The sequence below is a fragment of the Caretta caretta genome, chromosome 14 (genome assembly GCF_965140235.1).
Source record: "Caretta caretta isolate rCarCar2 chromosome 14, rCarCar1.hap1, whole genome shotgun sequence".
NCBI lineage: Eukaryota > Metazoa > Chordata > Testudines > Cheloniidae > Caretta > Caretta caretta.
In genome coordinates this window covers 37,326,779-37,341,959 of record NC_134219.1, presented here as the reverse complement: position 1 = coordinate 37,341,959, position 15,181 = coordinate 37,326,779, and positions in this window count along the sequence as shown.

The window sequence follows — 15,181 nt, the reverse complement described above, 5'->3', positions numbered from 1 at the left end:
GGCGAACGGGGGAAGTCCCGGATGACTGGAAAAAGGCTAATGTAGTGCCAATCTTTAAAAAAGGGAAGAAGGAGGATCCTGGGAACTATAGGCCAGTAAGCCTCACCTCAGTCCCTGGAAAAATCATGGAGCAGGTCCTCAAAGAATCAATCCTGAAAAACTTACATGAGAGGAAAGTGATCAGGAACAGTCAGCATGGATTCACCAAGGGAAGGTCATGCCTGACTAATCTAATCGCCTTCTATGATGAGATTACTGGTTCTGTGGATGAAGGGAAAGCAGTGGATGTATTGTATCTTGACTTTAGCAAAGCTTTTGACACGGTCTCCCACAGTATTCTTGTCAGCAAGTTAAAGAAGTATGGGCTGGATGAATGCAGTATAAGGTGGGTAGAAAGTTGGCTAGATTGTCGGGCTCAACGGGTAGTGATCAATGGCTCCATGTCTAGTTGGCAGCCGGTGTCAAGTGGAGTGCCCCAGGGGTCGGTCCTGGGGCCGGTTTTGTTCAATATCTTCATAAATGATCTGGTGGATGGGGTGGATTGCACTCTCAGCAAATTTGCGGATGATACTAAACTGGGAGGAGTGGTAGATATGCTGGAGGGCAGGGATAGGATTCAGAGGGACCTAGACAAATTGGAGGATTGGGCCAAAAGAAATCTGATGAGGTTCAACAAGGATAAGTGCAGGGTCCTGCACTTAGGACAGAAGAACCCAATGCACAGCTACAGACTAGGGACCGAATGGCTAGGCAGCAGTTCTGCCGAAAAGGACCTAGGGGTGACAGTGGACGAGAAGCTGGATATGAGTCAGCAGTGTGCCCTTGTTGCCAAGAAGGCCAATGGCATTTTGGGATGTATAAGTAGGGGCATTGCCAGCAGATCGAGGGACGTGATCGTTCCCCTCTATTCGACATTGGTGAGGCCTCATCTGGAGTACTGTGTCCAGTTTTGGGCCCCACACTACAAGAAGGATGTGGAGAAATTGGAGAGAGTCCAGCGAAGGGCAACAAAAATGATTAGGGGTCTGGAACACATGAGTTATGAGGAGAGGTTGAGGGAACTGGGATTGTTTAGTCTGCAGAAGAGAAGAATGAGGGGGGATTTGATAGCTGCTTTCAACTACCTGAGAGGTAGTTCCAGAGAGGATGGTTCTAGACTATTCTCAGTGGTGGAAGAGGACAGGACAAGGAGTAATGGTCTCAAGTTACAGTGGGCGAGGTTTAGATTGGATATTAGGAAAAACTTTTTCACTAGGAGGGTGGTGAAACACTGGAATGCGTTGCCTAGGGAGGTGGTGGAATCTCCTTCCTTAGAAGTTTTTAAGGTCAGGCTTGACAAAGCCCTGGCTGGGATGATTTAATTGGGTATGGGTCCTGCTTTTGAGCAGGGGGTTGGACTAGATGACCTCCTGAGGTCCCTTCCAACCCTGATATTCTATGATTCTATGATTAAGTGGTTTGAGGATGGTGGGGGATGGGGGCGTAGGGACGGTTTTCAGAGGTGGGTTTATTAGGGAATGGGGCTGGGGGATGATAAGCAGCAGCAGGGGGAGGTCTGGGTGGGGTGAGGGGGTGCTGTCAGGGTGATGTTTTCTGGGGGTGTTTAGTTGGAGGGGTGTGCCATGAGGTGGATATATGTGGGGAGAAGGGGGTTGGTGTAGTGTGGTGGGTGGGGGATGTGGCAGAAGGGTTTTGTGGGGTTTGGGTTTCTCTGGGGTGTGTGGATGTGTTTATTTGGGGATGGGGTAAAAGGGGGTTGGATGGATTTGAACAGGAGCTGTGGGGAGGGTTGGGGGTTATATGGGGGTCTGTGGTGGGGGTGCTGGCTGGGGACTGCAGGAGGGTATTGGGGGGTCTATGGCAGAGGGTTGGTTGGGGGGCTATGGGAGAGGGTTGAGGAGCAACTCTGTGGGAAGGGATTAATTGGGGGGGTCAATGATGGGGGTTTGAAGGGGAAAGGGAAGGGCGGTGGGGGGCTGGGAGCACAGGCAGCCGTGTGGCAGTGCCGATGGCAGCAGTGGCTGTGTCTGTCTCCCTCCCTCCCCTGCAGCCCCTTCCCCCTCCCGTCCCCTCCCCTCCCTCCATCTTACTCCCCACACCGGGGACAGGCCTGGCACGCTGGGCACGCTCAGGATGGACTCTGCCCGCGGCCCACACCGGGCCACGGGGACTCTCCCTGAACGTCCTCCTGCTGGGCAGCCAGCGGGCTCTCACCAAGCAGGAGGCTCACTCAGATCTGGCAGGGGGTGAACCCCCTCTAGCCCGAGCCCACCCCTGGCAACACCCCTGGCTTGTCCCGGAGCTAGAGAGGATCTTTTAGAAGGACGCATCCAGCCCTGATTTAAAGACTGCAAATGACCCAGAATCCACCACAGCCCTGGACAAACTGTTCCAATGGCCAATTGCCCTCACTGTTAAAAATGTGCCCCTTCTTTCTAGCCCAAATTTGTCTCCCTTCTGCTGCCAGCCATTGGCTCTCATTTCGCCTTTGTCTAGGAGATTGAAGAGTCCCTGGCTACCATCAACACCCTCCCTGTAGGTACTTCTAGTCAACTCTTTGTGGAAGCTTTGCTCTCCGTCTCCCTGTTCAGTTACATAGTTTGAGGTTCTTGAGTCTTTCACTGTAAGGTTGGTTTTCCAGATCCCCAAATCGTTCTTGGAGCACAGGTCAGCACCATCATGTTGTGCGACGGACACTTGACAAAATTACTGGACTTAGTGACAGACATTACGGGAAGGGTTATGTCTTTCAATCATTCAACCCAGATTCAAATTGCCATGGACATCACAATTTTTACTACGGACACGTTGCCTGTTTTGCCTCCCTGTCTTGGAGCAACTCTGAACCATTTACCAAGGGATGTGGTGGAGTTGCCATCATCTGGAGATTTTACAGGAAGGCTGGAGTCTCCTTCTAAAAGCTATGCTCCAAGTAGGGTTATAATTGATTGACTTTAAATAATGAACACGCCTTTAGAGCAGGGGGACTGGATCCAGAGTCTCCCATGTGCTGGGGGAGTGCTGTACCCCCTGAGGCTCAGAGTTACGGGGCAGCTGCGTCTGATTCAAAGAGAGGGGCTGAGAGCCCCAATCAGAAGGATGCACCTCCCTCCAGCCAGGATTTAGGTGCTGAACTTTGTGAGGGGGCGGGTTTGGGACACACTCCTGTGCTTAGCATCTCCCAGGGGCTACCTTAGGCACCTGCCTGCAGAGCACGCTGGCTTTTGTGACTCCCAGTCTTTGCCCCGTCGCTCCCCATTCATTGTTCAGGGAGCCTGAGTACCTATCTCAGGCATTGTGAACCACAAGGATGTCCTTGCCGCTGACAAGCTAGGAGTTGCTCCACTCTAAGTTCCTGTGTGAATCACAGAAATGCAGGGTGGGAAGGAACCCTGAGAGGTCCTCACTGCTCGGGGCAAGATGACCTCAGTGCCCTGCTATTGACATAACCTAAATCAGTGGTTTTCAACCTGGGATCCGCACACTATGTCTAAGGTTTCCAAAGGGGTTTGCACCTCCATTCAAAATCTTTTAGAGGTCCGCAAATGAAAAAAAGCTTGAAAAGCACTGACCTAAATGATTCTATATTGGAACGGGTATTGACAGCAGTGAGATGGGATGTGAGAGTGGTCTGCAGCTTTAATGACGGGTAGGGAAAGTATAGGGTTAGTTGGTATCGTGCATGCAACAGTGAAGAGGTTGTTGTGACACAGGGGCCCCTTGGTGCCAACTGGCAAAGAGTTTGCTGTTTACAAGCAACTCCTGTCTCAGACCTGACAAACTCACTACAACTAATACATCACCTTCATGGTGTTTATCCATAAACATAAACTGTCTATCCATAAACAGTAGCATCCAAAGTGTCTACTGAAAGCTTGTAATGTACTGATACTCAATTATTGCGAGGTGTATATATAGGGAATAATGTAGCTATACTAAAAGTTTTTCCCTTATGGTCTTGGAGTAAGAGTTAGTCAGCAGGGAATCGTGTCTCGGTGATGGCCCATTTAACTGGGAGGGAGTTGTCATCCCTCCCTGGCTCATCTTTTAGGTAATGTATCGCTCAATTGTCTACCAATCCAGAACAATCAACGGAACCCAAAGACACGATAAACATCAAAACGCCATGGAAGCGAAAAAGACGAAATGACAGCGAGGGGACGGCCCTGTCTGGGAATAAAGACAAAAGACTCATTCCGTACATGACAGGAGAAAGAGCCTGCACTCGTTCACTGAGGAGGTACCTGGCTGAGCAGGGGTGCTTTTTTAAAAACCAGGTCCTAGCTCCGTGGGGCCAGCAATCCCTGTGACAGACTGAACTTTGGGGTGAGAATCTACTTTATTAGATAGGAAAGGTGACCATGAGTAAGCTTAGGCCCTAGTTTGTGCTTTATGATTTTGTTTTGTATGTAGCCATTTGCTTCTGTCACTCACACTTGTTTCTGTGTGAATCTCTGTTCTTTCTCAAATAAATTCCCTTTTGTTTTACTGTGACTGAACTCAAGTGCTGTGTGACAGAGGCCCGGGGGCGGAAAGGTGAAACTAAGGAACCCAGCGATCAGGGTGGATGCCAGAAGGGGACACTTTGGAGGGACTCAGGAGCTGGGGCGCATCGACTGTGAGGCTGCAGGGTTGGTGGAGACCAAAGGAGAGCGTCTGAGCGGCCAGGTGTGCCCGGAGCTCTCACTCAGTCAGCACAGGCAGGACTCCCTCGTGCTGGAGGCAGGGGGTAACAAGGTGACTCCCAGCCCTGGGCACCCCAAGAAGCATCATAGTTGTAAAAGTCTGGTTACATTTTACAGGGCCTGGCTCAGCACTGAGGGCCAGGCAGCTGTAGATATACCCGTCCATTGCCGTGACAAGGCAGAGAGGCAGCGTGTGTATTTGGGTCCTGGGTGGGGGCTGGGGGGAAAGAGCAGCACACACTGAGGACAGAGTTAAGGTAACTGAGGCTTTTACCTTACCCAAAAAAAGTTTGAGTTTTGCTGAACGCAATGGTATGGAAGGGCACAAACTTTCCCCTCAGCCACACGGTTGCTCTGTGATTCCGCAGTGTTCCTCCCCATAATTTGGTTATTGTGAAGTGGCTTTCAACCATTATTCATTTGCAGGCCCCTAAAAAATTTCCAAGGAAGGGATGCACCCCTCTGGAAATCTTAGGCAGACTACAGACCCCAAAGGGGTCTGTGGACCACAGGCTGAAAACCACTGGTTTAGTACAATAGCAGTGCTTCACAATGTTTGCAGTTGCTACCAGGACTGCCATGGCAAGTTTTAACACAATCTGCATAAGCATGTGAATTTTAGAGCACTTGGAGTCATCCACTTAACAAGAAGGGCTTCCCAACCTTGGCTAGGGCAGAGCTGCCCTGGCACTCCATTACTGTATGAAGTTGGGGGAGAATGAAGGGGAGGGGATCCCCCCATCTATCTGCAGCAGATTGGGCTTAGAGAGGTGGGAAGTGGCCCCCTCATCTCCCTGAGAGGTTCTCAGCTGAAAGAGAACACCCAGGAGGGTTCAATACAGCCTGAAAGCACAGCTCTGATCTGAACTGAACTGCCCCCATTCACTTTAGTGGGGGTTCCCCTCCCCAGGGCTGGAGAGTTTCCAGTGTGTCAAGCACCCTCCTTCTCAACAGTGTATCCTTGGTGCATGCCCCAAGCCTGCCTGTTCTCAGCTCCCCCATCCAGAGGGGCAAGGGCTCCGCAGATCCTGGCCCACAGAAAGGCAAGCTCCCCCTGAACCTGATTCAGGTAGGAGGAGACTAGAAGAATGGGTTAGACCCCCATAGGTAGGTAGGCAGGCAGGCAGGCCCCTTCCTCCCACCCCCCAAAAATACTGCAGAGCTGTGTGGGGACCATAAATTGGAGTGACCAGGACATCTCTGTAAATGAGCATGAGCTAGCCCTGACTTTAGTACAGACGCACACAAACTTTCACTGGCATTCAGCTGGTTGTGGACATCCAAATCCCCTCAGCACTTTAGAAATCTCAAAATCTCAGCCTGATCTCTCTGTGAAGGGAATGACTCAACCCAGGCACACCTCCTCCTGGCTGGGTCTGGGAATCAGTTCTCACCCCATCTGGTACCCTCTTCCATTAGTTGCTTACATTGTTACCCCTCCCTATAACTCAGGGTGCTCCCTTCTTGTGACTCAGCCCTCCGGCCAGGTCACTATGTGGCACCCCAGGGTAATGCAGTCCCAGCCAACAAGCTATCCATCTGCCTTCTCAGGCAGCTTCTGTCCCAACGCCAGGTCCTGGCCACTTTGCCGGTGGGGGGACCTAGGTACCCTCTGACTGGCACGCTAGGTCTGCTCAGTCTCAGACCCTGTTACTGCAGCCCAGCGCTCTATCTCCTTGCCTATCTCTGGGTTCACCCCTGGAGCTTCCTCCACACCCCTTCGCTATTTCACTCCTCTACAGCTCTTGTCAGACTCCCTGGCTCAGGGCACAACTCCAGGGCTTCTTTATCCCCCCGGATCTCCTCCTTGTCCCAGGCCAACTCCCTTTCTCTCCAAGGAACAACTGCAGACATCCTGCCTCCCAGCAGCTCATTACTGCATGGGCTTCCTGGCTTGATAATGCTCACCCAGCTCATCCCATAGCTGGGCTTCACCTGCCATTAGGCCCTATCAAGCCCTGGTTTCCCTCCAGGTGCAGCATGGAAGGTTAATTGGCCCCTCCCAGCCCACATTAACCCACTCAGGGCTTGTGTGGGGTGGACACCCCACCACACCCACATACCCAGTGCAATTTTCTTGAGCTCAAAGCACCTTATAAAGAAAGAGAAACATGGCTAACCCCCTTTTGCAGATGGGGAGCCCGCCCACCTCCTGGATCCCAATAAGGCAGATGGGGAAACTGAGGCACTGAGAAATCATGTGATTTGCTCAGGGTCACCCAGTGGGTCAGTGGTAGACATGAAAATAGACAGCAGGCTCCCAGCTCCCCAGCCACTGCCTCCCATGATATAAACACCAATTTAGTGAAGAAAATGATAGAGCCCAGGATTGTCAAAGGGGCTCATGGGGGCCAGCTGAAATTCCAGGGGAGCTGGGTATCTAAGTCCCTCTCAAAGCCCTTTGAAAATCCAACCTTAAGAGAGGGGATATTATATCAACTTTTTTTTCTTTTTTGCATATGTTTATTCTCCTTGGCATGAGTCAGGAGAGATTCTCTTGCCGTGAGCACCCTGACAGTGCTATGAACTAAGGTGAATGGAGCGTTAACTCACAGAGATACATGTGTGATTAATTTAAAAGTTGACGTGGGAACATCCAGGTTTTCGGGGGGGTTTCCCCAAGGTCAGACTGCCAGAGAGCCTGGGGGGTTTTCGCCTTCTTCTGCTGTGCGGGGCAGGGGTCACTTGCTGGCTTGAACTAGTGTAAATGGTGGATTGTCTGTCACTTGAGGTCTTTAAATCAAGATTTGAGGACTTCAGTAACTCAGCCAGAGGTTGGGGGTCTATTCCAGGAGTGGGTGGGTGAGGTTCTGTGGCCTGCGATGGGCAGGAGGGCAGACCAGATGATCATGATGGTCCCTACTAGCCTTAAAGTCAAAGTGTTCTCCGGGGGGAAGACAGAGGCAGCACCCAGCAGAGCCCCCCTCAGCTGAAAGGGGTGCTGCAGGAGGCGATGGTGACCTTCTGTACAGCCTGGATCCATTTCATTTGAAACACATTAATTTCACTGACGCTCTGCTTAGGACAAAAATATTTAAAAAAAACAAACAAAAAAAACTAACCCAAAAGGCCACTTCATTCTGTGCTCATTAAACCTATTCCTGTTAGCAAAGCTCCTTCTAAAAAGAACTCTCTCCAATGAGCCTTGCAGCGTCTGTGAGTGTACCAAGACCGACAGGAGGACACGCTGGTCATTAGAACTTCACTTGTCTTAGTGAGCACTCGGAGAAGGGCTCAGCCCAGCACAGGGCTGGACCGGCTTGGAGAGCTGACAACCCTCTCGAGGCATTACGGGCCAACAGCAGAAACAAAGTTACTCGCTGCTTTAATGGGTCCCGCCGCGGGCCATTAGAATGGCAACACTGCTGGGAAATGCCAGTCTCGGTGGCAGTCTCGTGGGGGCTGATTAGAACAGAAACTCAGAGGCATTGATTAAACTTAGACAAAGGAAGGGACAGGTCTGTTCCTATGGCAAATAGCCCCGATGGGTAAAGCCAAAGGAGTCAAGCCGTTCATTCCCAGTGCCTGTGACAGGTGATCCCCCCCTTCGTAAATTCCATCAGACCCTCAGGTAGTGAGGGAATGTGAGGGGTTTGGGGGGGGCTGCAGTGAAACAGACATGTAAACAAACCTCAGTTTCCCAGGAGGTTAGCAAAGGTGTCAGGGCCCAGGGGCAGTGAGCAAAAGGCAATTCGGTGTTTCTAGGCTTCAGTGACTGACAGGCATTGCTGTCCTGCCCACAACCCCTACCTCTGCCGATGTCCTCGGTCCTCACCCACAGCCCCCTTCTCCCCCACCCTGTTCCATCTTTCGGCTCACACACACACAGCTGTGCTGCTGCCCCTCCATCCCGACCCGCAGCCCCCTGCGGTCCCAGCCCTGACTCCCTGACAGCTCTGCTGAGGGATCTCAGCCCTGACTGACAATACCCCTGTTGTGCCCATCCTGACGCTGCCCATACATCACAGCAAGGAGCTGTCATTGCTGCCCTGCCCCAAACACACAGCGCTGACAGTTCCCGTCCGTCCTGACCCTCTGCGATCCAAGTCCACCCCCCACCAGAGCTCTGTCAATGCACCACAGTTGTGACCGGCAGCTCTCCTCCTGCACTGCTCCTGCCCTGTCTGCAGCACGCAGGCGAAGGAGCCTGGCCCAGGCCCTGCGTCCTCAGAGCTCTGGTATTTCTGTGGAGTTCTGAGCTCCGGCAGCCCCTGCCAGGCCAGGCCAGGCCCAGGCCAGAACTGAGCTGTCTCCATGACTCACAAAGCAGCTTGCACTTCTCCCCCCTCACCCACCCACCCTCACAGAACAAGTGTCCTTCCTTCCAAGAGGGTGCAGAAGGGAAATATGCATCCCGCCCCACACCCGAGCGAGGGAAGAGGACAGCAGGGATGCATGGACCCGCACCCACACACTGAGCAGGTCTCATTCCCTCCAGCCGGGGACAACAACAAAACACACACACACAAATACACAAGAGATCCCACAGCCTCCGGCAGGGGGAACAGCCTCACACACATATTGTCCCAGATCCACAGGATCCATGCTGCACCCCCAGCTTTGGAACAGTCCCTTGGAGGATCCCCTTTGATGGGCCAGACCCCCAAAGGGTCTCACTCTCCCTTCAGGGAAGGCCACGTGGTCTCACCACCTTCCGGACTGACCCTCTGGGGTTCCAGCCCCGCTGCTTCATCCCGTGAGCTCTGTCCAGCGGAGCCAGACTCCTGAGAGAGACGAGTCCACTGTGCAGGGACCCGGGCGCCTCCCCCAGGATTCGCAGTGACACTCGGGCAGCGTGTGCAAAACAGCCGGGTTTATTAGTCAAGTGGACACAGCCTTGGAAGCTCTCAGGTTAGCACAGACAAATGAAGGTGAAAACGTCATCTGTTCTGGTCAGCCCCGGGCCCCACCCAGCCGCAGTGAACCCCATGTCCAGGCTGTGTCTGTGTATCTGTCTAACCTCTGTAGTCAGTTCCCAGAGAGAGAGCATCTAGAAGTCACCTCTGACCCCCCAGCTCACCCCTTCCCAGTCCTTCGTTCTCCAGCTGGCAGGTGTGTGTCTTTGCTCAGTTTCCCTGTGAGAAGGGGGGAAATCCAGGCAGCGCTGGCATTGTCTCGCTGGCCCCCTTGTTCATCTGGGTCAGTTTCAACCAGTTCCTTAACAACTCTTCATGCCACTCAGACAGGGAGCTGACATGCACACTACTCTGTCTTTTTGCCTTTCCTGCAAACACAAGGAGTCCTTTTCCCCACACTGGGTAACCATGTGCCATAGAGGGGAAACCGAGGCACATAGTGAGGTCGTAAAAATATTACCAAAAATTCCCCCTTCCTCACATATACACCTAGCAATATATCACCAAAAATGTTAAACTTCTGTTATAGATCTGGGTCTTCATAGTGTGAATCAGAATTCACCTTCCGTGACTTAAGTGGGGCTAATGCATTGGGGCATCTGAGACCCTGATTTGTCTCCAGAGGTCAGTTTCTAACCTTGGTCTCACTGGTGTAAGTTTGGAGAAGAAGAAGAATTCATAAGAATAGTTTGGAGCACGTGATGGGGATCCAGAGACCGTAGCTTTAATATCGGAGCTGGCCCGGACTGTCTTTGCGACCTCAGCCAAATCACTTAGGCAAAAGTTTTCAAACTCAGGTGCCTAAAGTTAGCCAGCAAAAATCCCTACTAATTCAAGTGGCCAGACTTGTAGGTGTGTTGGGCACCTGCATTTCTCAGTGACCTGTCTGGGAGCCAGGGCTGCCCAGCAATCCTGAAAAACACACCCAGACTAAAACAGAGACGTTAAGGCTAACATTTTCAAACTGCCGAAGGGATCTGGATGCCCAATTTCTCTTCGTTTCTAGGGGAGTTAGGCATCTAACTTCTTTAAGCACTTGTGAAAATTCCACAAAGCACCGAAATACCTTTAAAAACCTGTCCCTCTGGAAACTAGGATTAGATGCTTTTGACAGTGTGACCCACCCCCTCTCTGTGCCTCAGTTTCAGCAAATGGGGCTGGGGCTGAGGTCTACAGTTGTGCTAGATGAGAGCTAAGTTTGGCACTTTGAAAGCAGCTTTATAGAAGCCAGATGTCCAAATCCCATTGACAGGTTTCAGAGGAACAGCCGTGTTAGTCTGTATTCGCAAAAAGAAAAGGAGTTCTTGTGGCACCTTAGAGACTAACCAATTTATTTGAGCATGAGCTTTCGTGAGCTACAGCTCACTTCATCATCTGATGATGAAGTGAGCTGTAGCTCACTAAAGCTCATGCTCAAATAAATTGGTTAGTCTCTAAGGTGCCACAAGAACTCCTTTTCTTTTTCCAAATCCCATTGAAATTCAGTCGTATTTAAGTGCCTAATTCCAGCCTAATTATTATTAATTTTAGGTCCCCAAATTTGAAAATGTTGGCCACAAATCAATCTTCCTAAAGCTGTTCATTTGGGAAAAGCAGAGGTTGCAATTTTCATTGAGGAGCAGGACGCTTAATGCTAAACGATTGTTTTGAACAGCCACGGATCACAGTTTCGCCAGGACACTCAGATTCCCTGCTGTTCCAAGGCCGGAAGGGACCCCTGGGATATAGTCTGTTCTGGGCATAGCACAGGCCAGAGACCCTCACCCACGGACCCCAGCGTGGCGGTGACGGCTGATCGTGTGTTGGAGGCACTGGACTGGCCCTCGGCACTCCCAGCTCAGTTCTTGGCTTTGCCCCAGATGCCCTGTGTGGCACTGAGCGCGTCGCTTAGGTTGATGTTTTCCAACTAAATGTGATGGGAATTGTGTGTCCAAATCACCTAGTCAGGATTGGAAAATATCAACCTTAAACTCTGGCTCCAGCTGAGGATCTGGCCCACAATCAGCCGTCGCTCCATTGGAGTCACTGGGCAGATCCCCAGTTGGTGTGGCCCGGCCGTAGCTCCACTGGACTCATCTCAGAGGCATTTACCTACCCAGATAGACAATGGGGGCAAAACCTGTCCCCACTGAGATCAAAGGCCAACCTCCCACTGGCCCTGTCTCACCAGGATTGGGGCCTACGTGCGTTCCGTGCTGGTGACTTAATACAAAGGCAAATCTTGGAGGGTGCCTGGGGCGCTGCGATCCCATCCACAGTCCAAGCACCCCAATCAGCCCTTGCTGCTTAGGAGTTTTGACTGACAAATGGGAAGCATTTGGAAGCGAACCGGTAAAGAGAAAAGATGGAGAATACAGCAGATGTCCATGAAATTCTGGTTGCTTCATGCAGTCGCCAGAGGGCAGCAAAGGATAAGGAATGAGAAGGAAGCAGCATTATAGGGACTGGACAGGAGGGGATGACTCACTGGTCTCTTCTGGCCTTGGAAACTATGGGACCATCTCATCTTCCCTCCTGTGTAACACAGGCCCTAGCCCTAGTCGCATTCTGGGGTGAATTAACAGGAGTGTCATATATAAGACGTGGGAGGTAACTGTCCTGCTCTACTCGGCCCTGGCAAGGCCTCAGCTGGGATACTGTGTCCGGTTCTTGGTACCACACTTAAGGAAAGATGTGGACACATTGGAGAGAGTCCAGAGGAGAGCAACAAAAATGACCAAAGAGTAAGAAAACCTGACCTGTGAGGAAAGGTTAAAACACTGAGCATGTTTAGCCTTGAGACCAGAAGACTGAGGGGGACCCGACAACAGGCTTCCAATAAGCAAAGGGCTGTTCTGAAGAGGATGGTGATCCATTTTTCTCCATTGCCACTGAAGGGAGGAGAAGAAGTAATGGGCTTAATCTGCAGCAAGGGAGATTCAGGTTAGATATTAGGAAAAACTCTCTCTCTCTCTCAGGGTAATCGAGCTCTGGAACAGGCTTCCAAGGGAGGTTGTGGAATCCCCGTCACTAGAGGTTTTTAAAACCAGGTTGGACAAACACCTGTCAGGGATGGTCTAGGTTTACTCTCGCTGACTCAAAGACTAAAGGATTTATTCCAAGAGGAGGTGTGAAATATACATTTGATAAGTGAAGTTTCTTGCTCATAACTATTTCTGCTTCAGTAACTGACCAAGATGTTACCCTTCACGTATCTACCCTAGGGATTATACCGCACCCAGCACTGTCGTATCCGACTCCCAAGTATTTTTCGAGTTATCCTCGTAGCACAACTGGAAGTGGGAATATCATCTTCATCCTCATCCCTATTTTTCAAAGTGGAAACTGAGGCACAAAGCAATGAAGTGACTTACCCAAGGTCACGCTATGATTCGGTGATAGAGCTGAGAATTGAACTCAGCACCCATGTTCCCCAATCCAGTGCATCACTAGGATGCTCTCTGCAGGCCAGTCTTAGATATCACACCCTGTTAGGATATAGATATTCAGGCCTGTCTGTAAAGGCCTATACTCTAAGAATTTAGGTGTATTCTTATCACTTGGCTAGTGATAGAGGTATAAAAGAAAGAATCAAAACCACTGTCTGCCAGTGTAAGGGCCTTCTCTTACTGTGACAGTTTGTGGCCCTGTGCTTAGGCTCAGGCCTTTGGCTAAGCAGCAGAGGCAGCCATAAGCTGGGAAGCGAACGGTCACATCCTCACATTCCAAACTAGTCACATTGAAATAAGGTGCTATTGGGCTGTTAGGCACTATCAGGACAGGATTGTATTCCTATCACCTCCAGAGAAAGGGAAGTGCCTAGAAAATGTAAAAGGAAACTTAGTTTGATAGCATCCTGTCTGGCAAGAACTCACTTATCAATAGCTGGGATGTGAAATCCTCACTTCTGTATTGTTTTGTCATTATAGTTCCCACTTTGCTGTTGTTTGTCTGTATAATCTCTGTCTGGTTCTGTGATTGTTCCTGTCTGCTGTATAATTAATTTTGCTGGGTGTAAACTAATTGAGGTGGTGGGATATAATTGGTTACATAATCATGTTACAATATGTTAGGATTGGTTAGTTAAATTTCAGGAAAATGATTGGTTAAGGTACAGCTAAGCAGAACTCAAGTTTTACTATATAATCTGTAGTCAATGAGGAAGTGACTGGGGGTGGGTGTGTGAGATGGGAACAGGGAATGGGGGTAAGAAAATTGGAATCATGTTTTGCTAAAGGGGGAAATGGGATCAGGGAATGGGAGTAAGGAAGTTGGAATCATGTTTGGCTAAGGGCAGGAATGGGAACAGGGACACAGATGTAAGGCTCTGTGGTGTCAGAGCTGGGAAGGAGGATACTAAGGAAGGAAACTGGAATCATGCTTGCTGGAAGTTCACCCCAATAAACATCGAATTGTTTGCACCTTTGGACTTCGGGTATTGTTGCTCTCTGTTCATGCGAGAAGGACCAGGGAAGTAAGTGGGTGAAGGAATAAGCCCCCTAACACACCCCATCAATATTTTGGGGACCACACTGTATTAAGTTTATGTATCATTGTGGGCCAGGAATTGTACATAACTCCATGGGGGAGGGCTATGCCAGCTCCTCCAGGAACCAAAAATACCAGGGGAGGGGTGAGTAAAGCAAAGCAACTTACCATCTATGTCTACACTGCACCCTACGCCCGGACTCTGACTCATGTCTGAGCCCAAGGCCCCCTTCTGCATGCACACAGGTCAATCTGACTCAGAGCAGGAAGCACTGAGGGCCAGGGTCCTAGGATGCTGCTAGGTGGATGGGTCAGAGCTCGACTCCCACTGCAACTCGGGTCCAAGCCCTGTCATCGTGCAGTGTGGACATGGGTCAAGCCGCAGACCCGAGTCAGAAGGTCTGCACAGTGCAGCATGGACACATTAGCACAGCTGTGATCCAGGTAAACCCAGGCTTCCAATGCAGTGTGGACACTCAAGCACGAGCTTGGAAACACCGAGTCCACAAGCCTGGGTTTACAATGCAGTGTAGACACCCCACCGGAGACTGATCCGCTCTGCAGAAGTTCCACGCCCTCTGGGGGGTTCGCACACATTGGGTCAAGCTGGCTTTTCCAGAAACGAGGAAACAAAGAAAGGACTTTTGCTCTGAAAGGATGAGCTTGAACTGACTCGGACCCATCGACTGACAGGACCTTCTGGGCTGGCGGAAGCGTTGGAAAGTCTCTGACCTGCTGGGGCCCCATAAGACTGACGGGTGACTCCTGCTATGCTCAGCGTGTTTACATCGGTTTCTTGTCTTTATTATGTTTTCTCTGTGATGCTTTTACCACAGTATAAACCAGAAGTCCTGAGTCCCAGTCGCCCCTACTCAACCAACTAGGCCACATTTGCTTCCAGGAACCAAAACAGAACCCGGGAACGCCATGGGCCAGTCCCCTGCTCTAGTCACTAGCATGCCAAGCCCAGACAGAGCCAAGGAGAGGACCTAGGAGCCAGGACCAGATGGGAACAGATGGGGCATTACAGGCTGGAGGGTTCATACATTAATGAGTGTGCTACAGTACGTGAGGTTGTTTATGGTCACATATGTGTGAGTACAGGCGGTCATATGATTCTATTTAGTTATTCTGTGTGTGGATTTTCTATCTATCTATCTAAAGGCTCAGAAA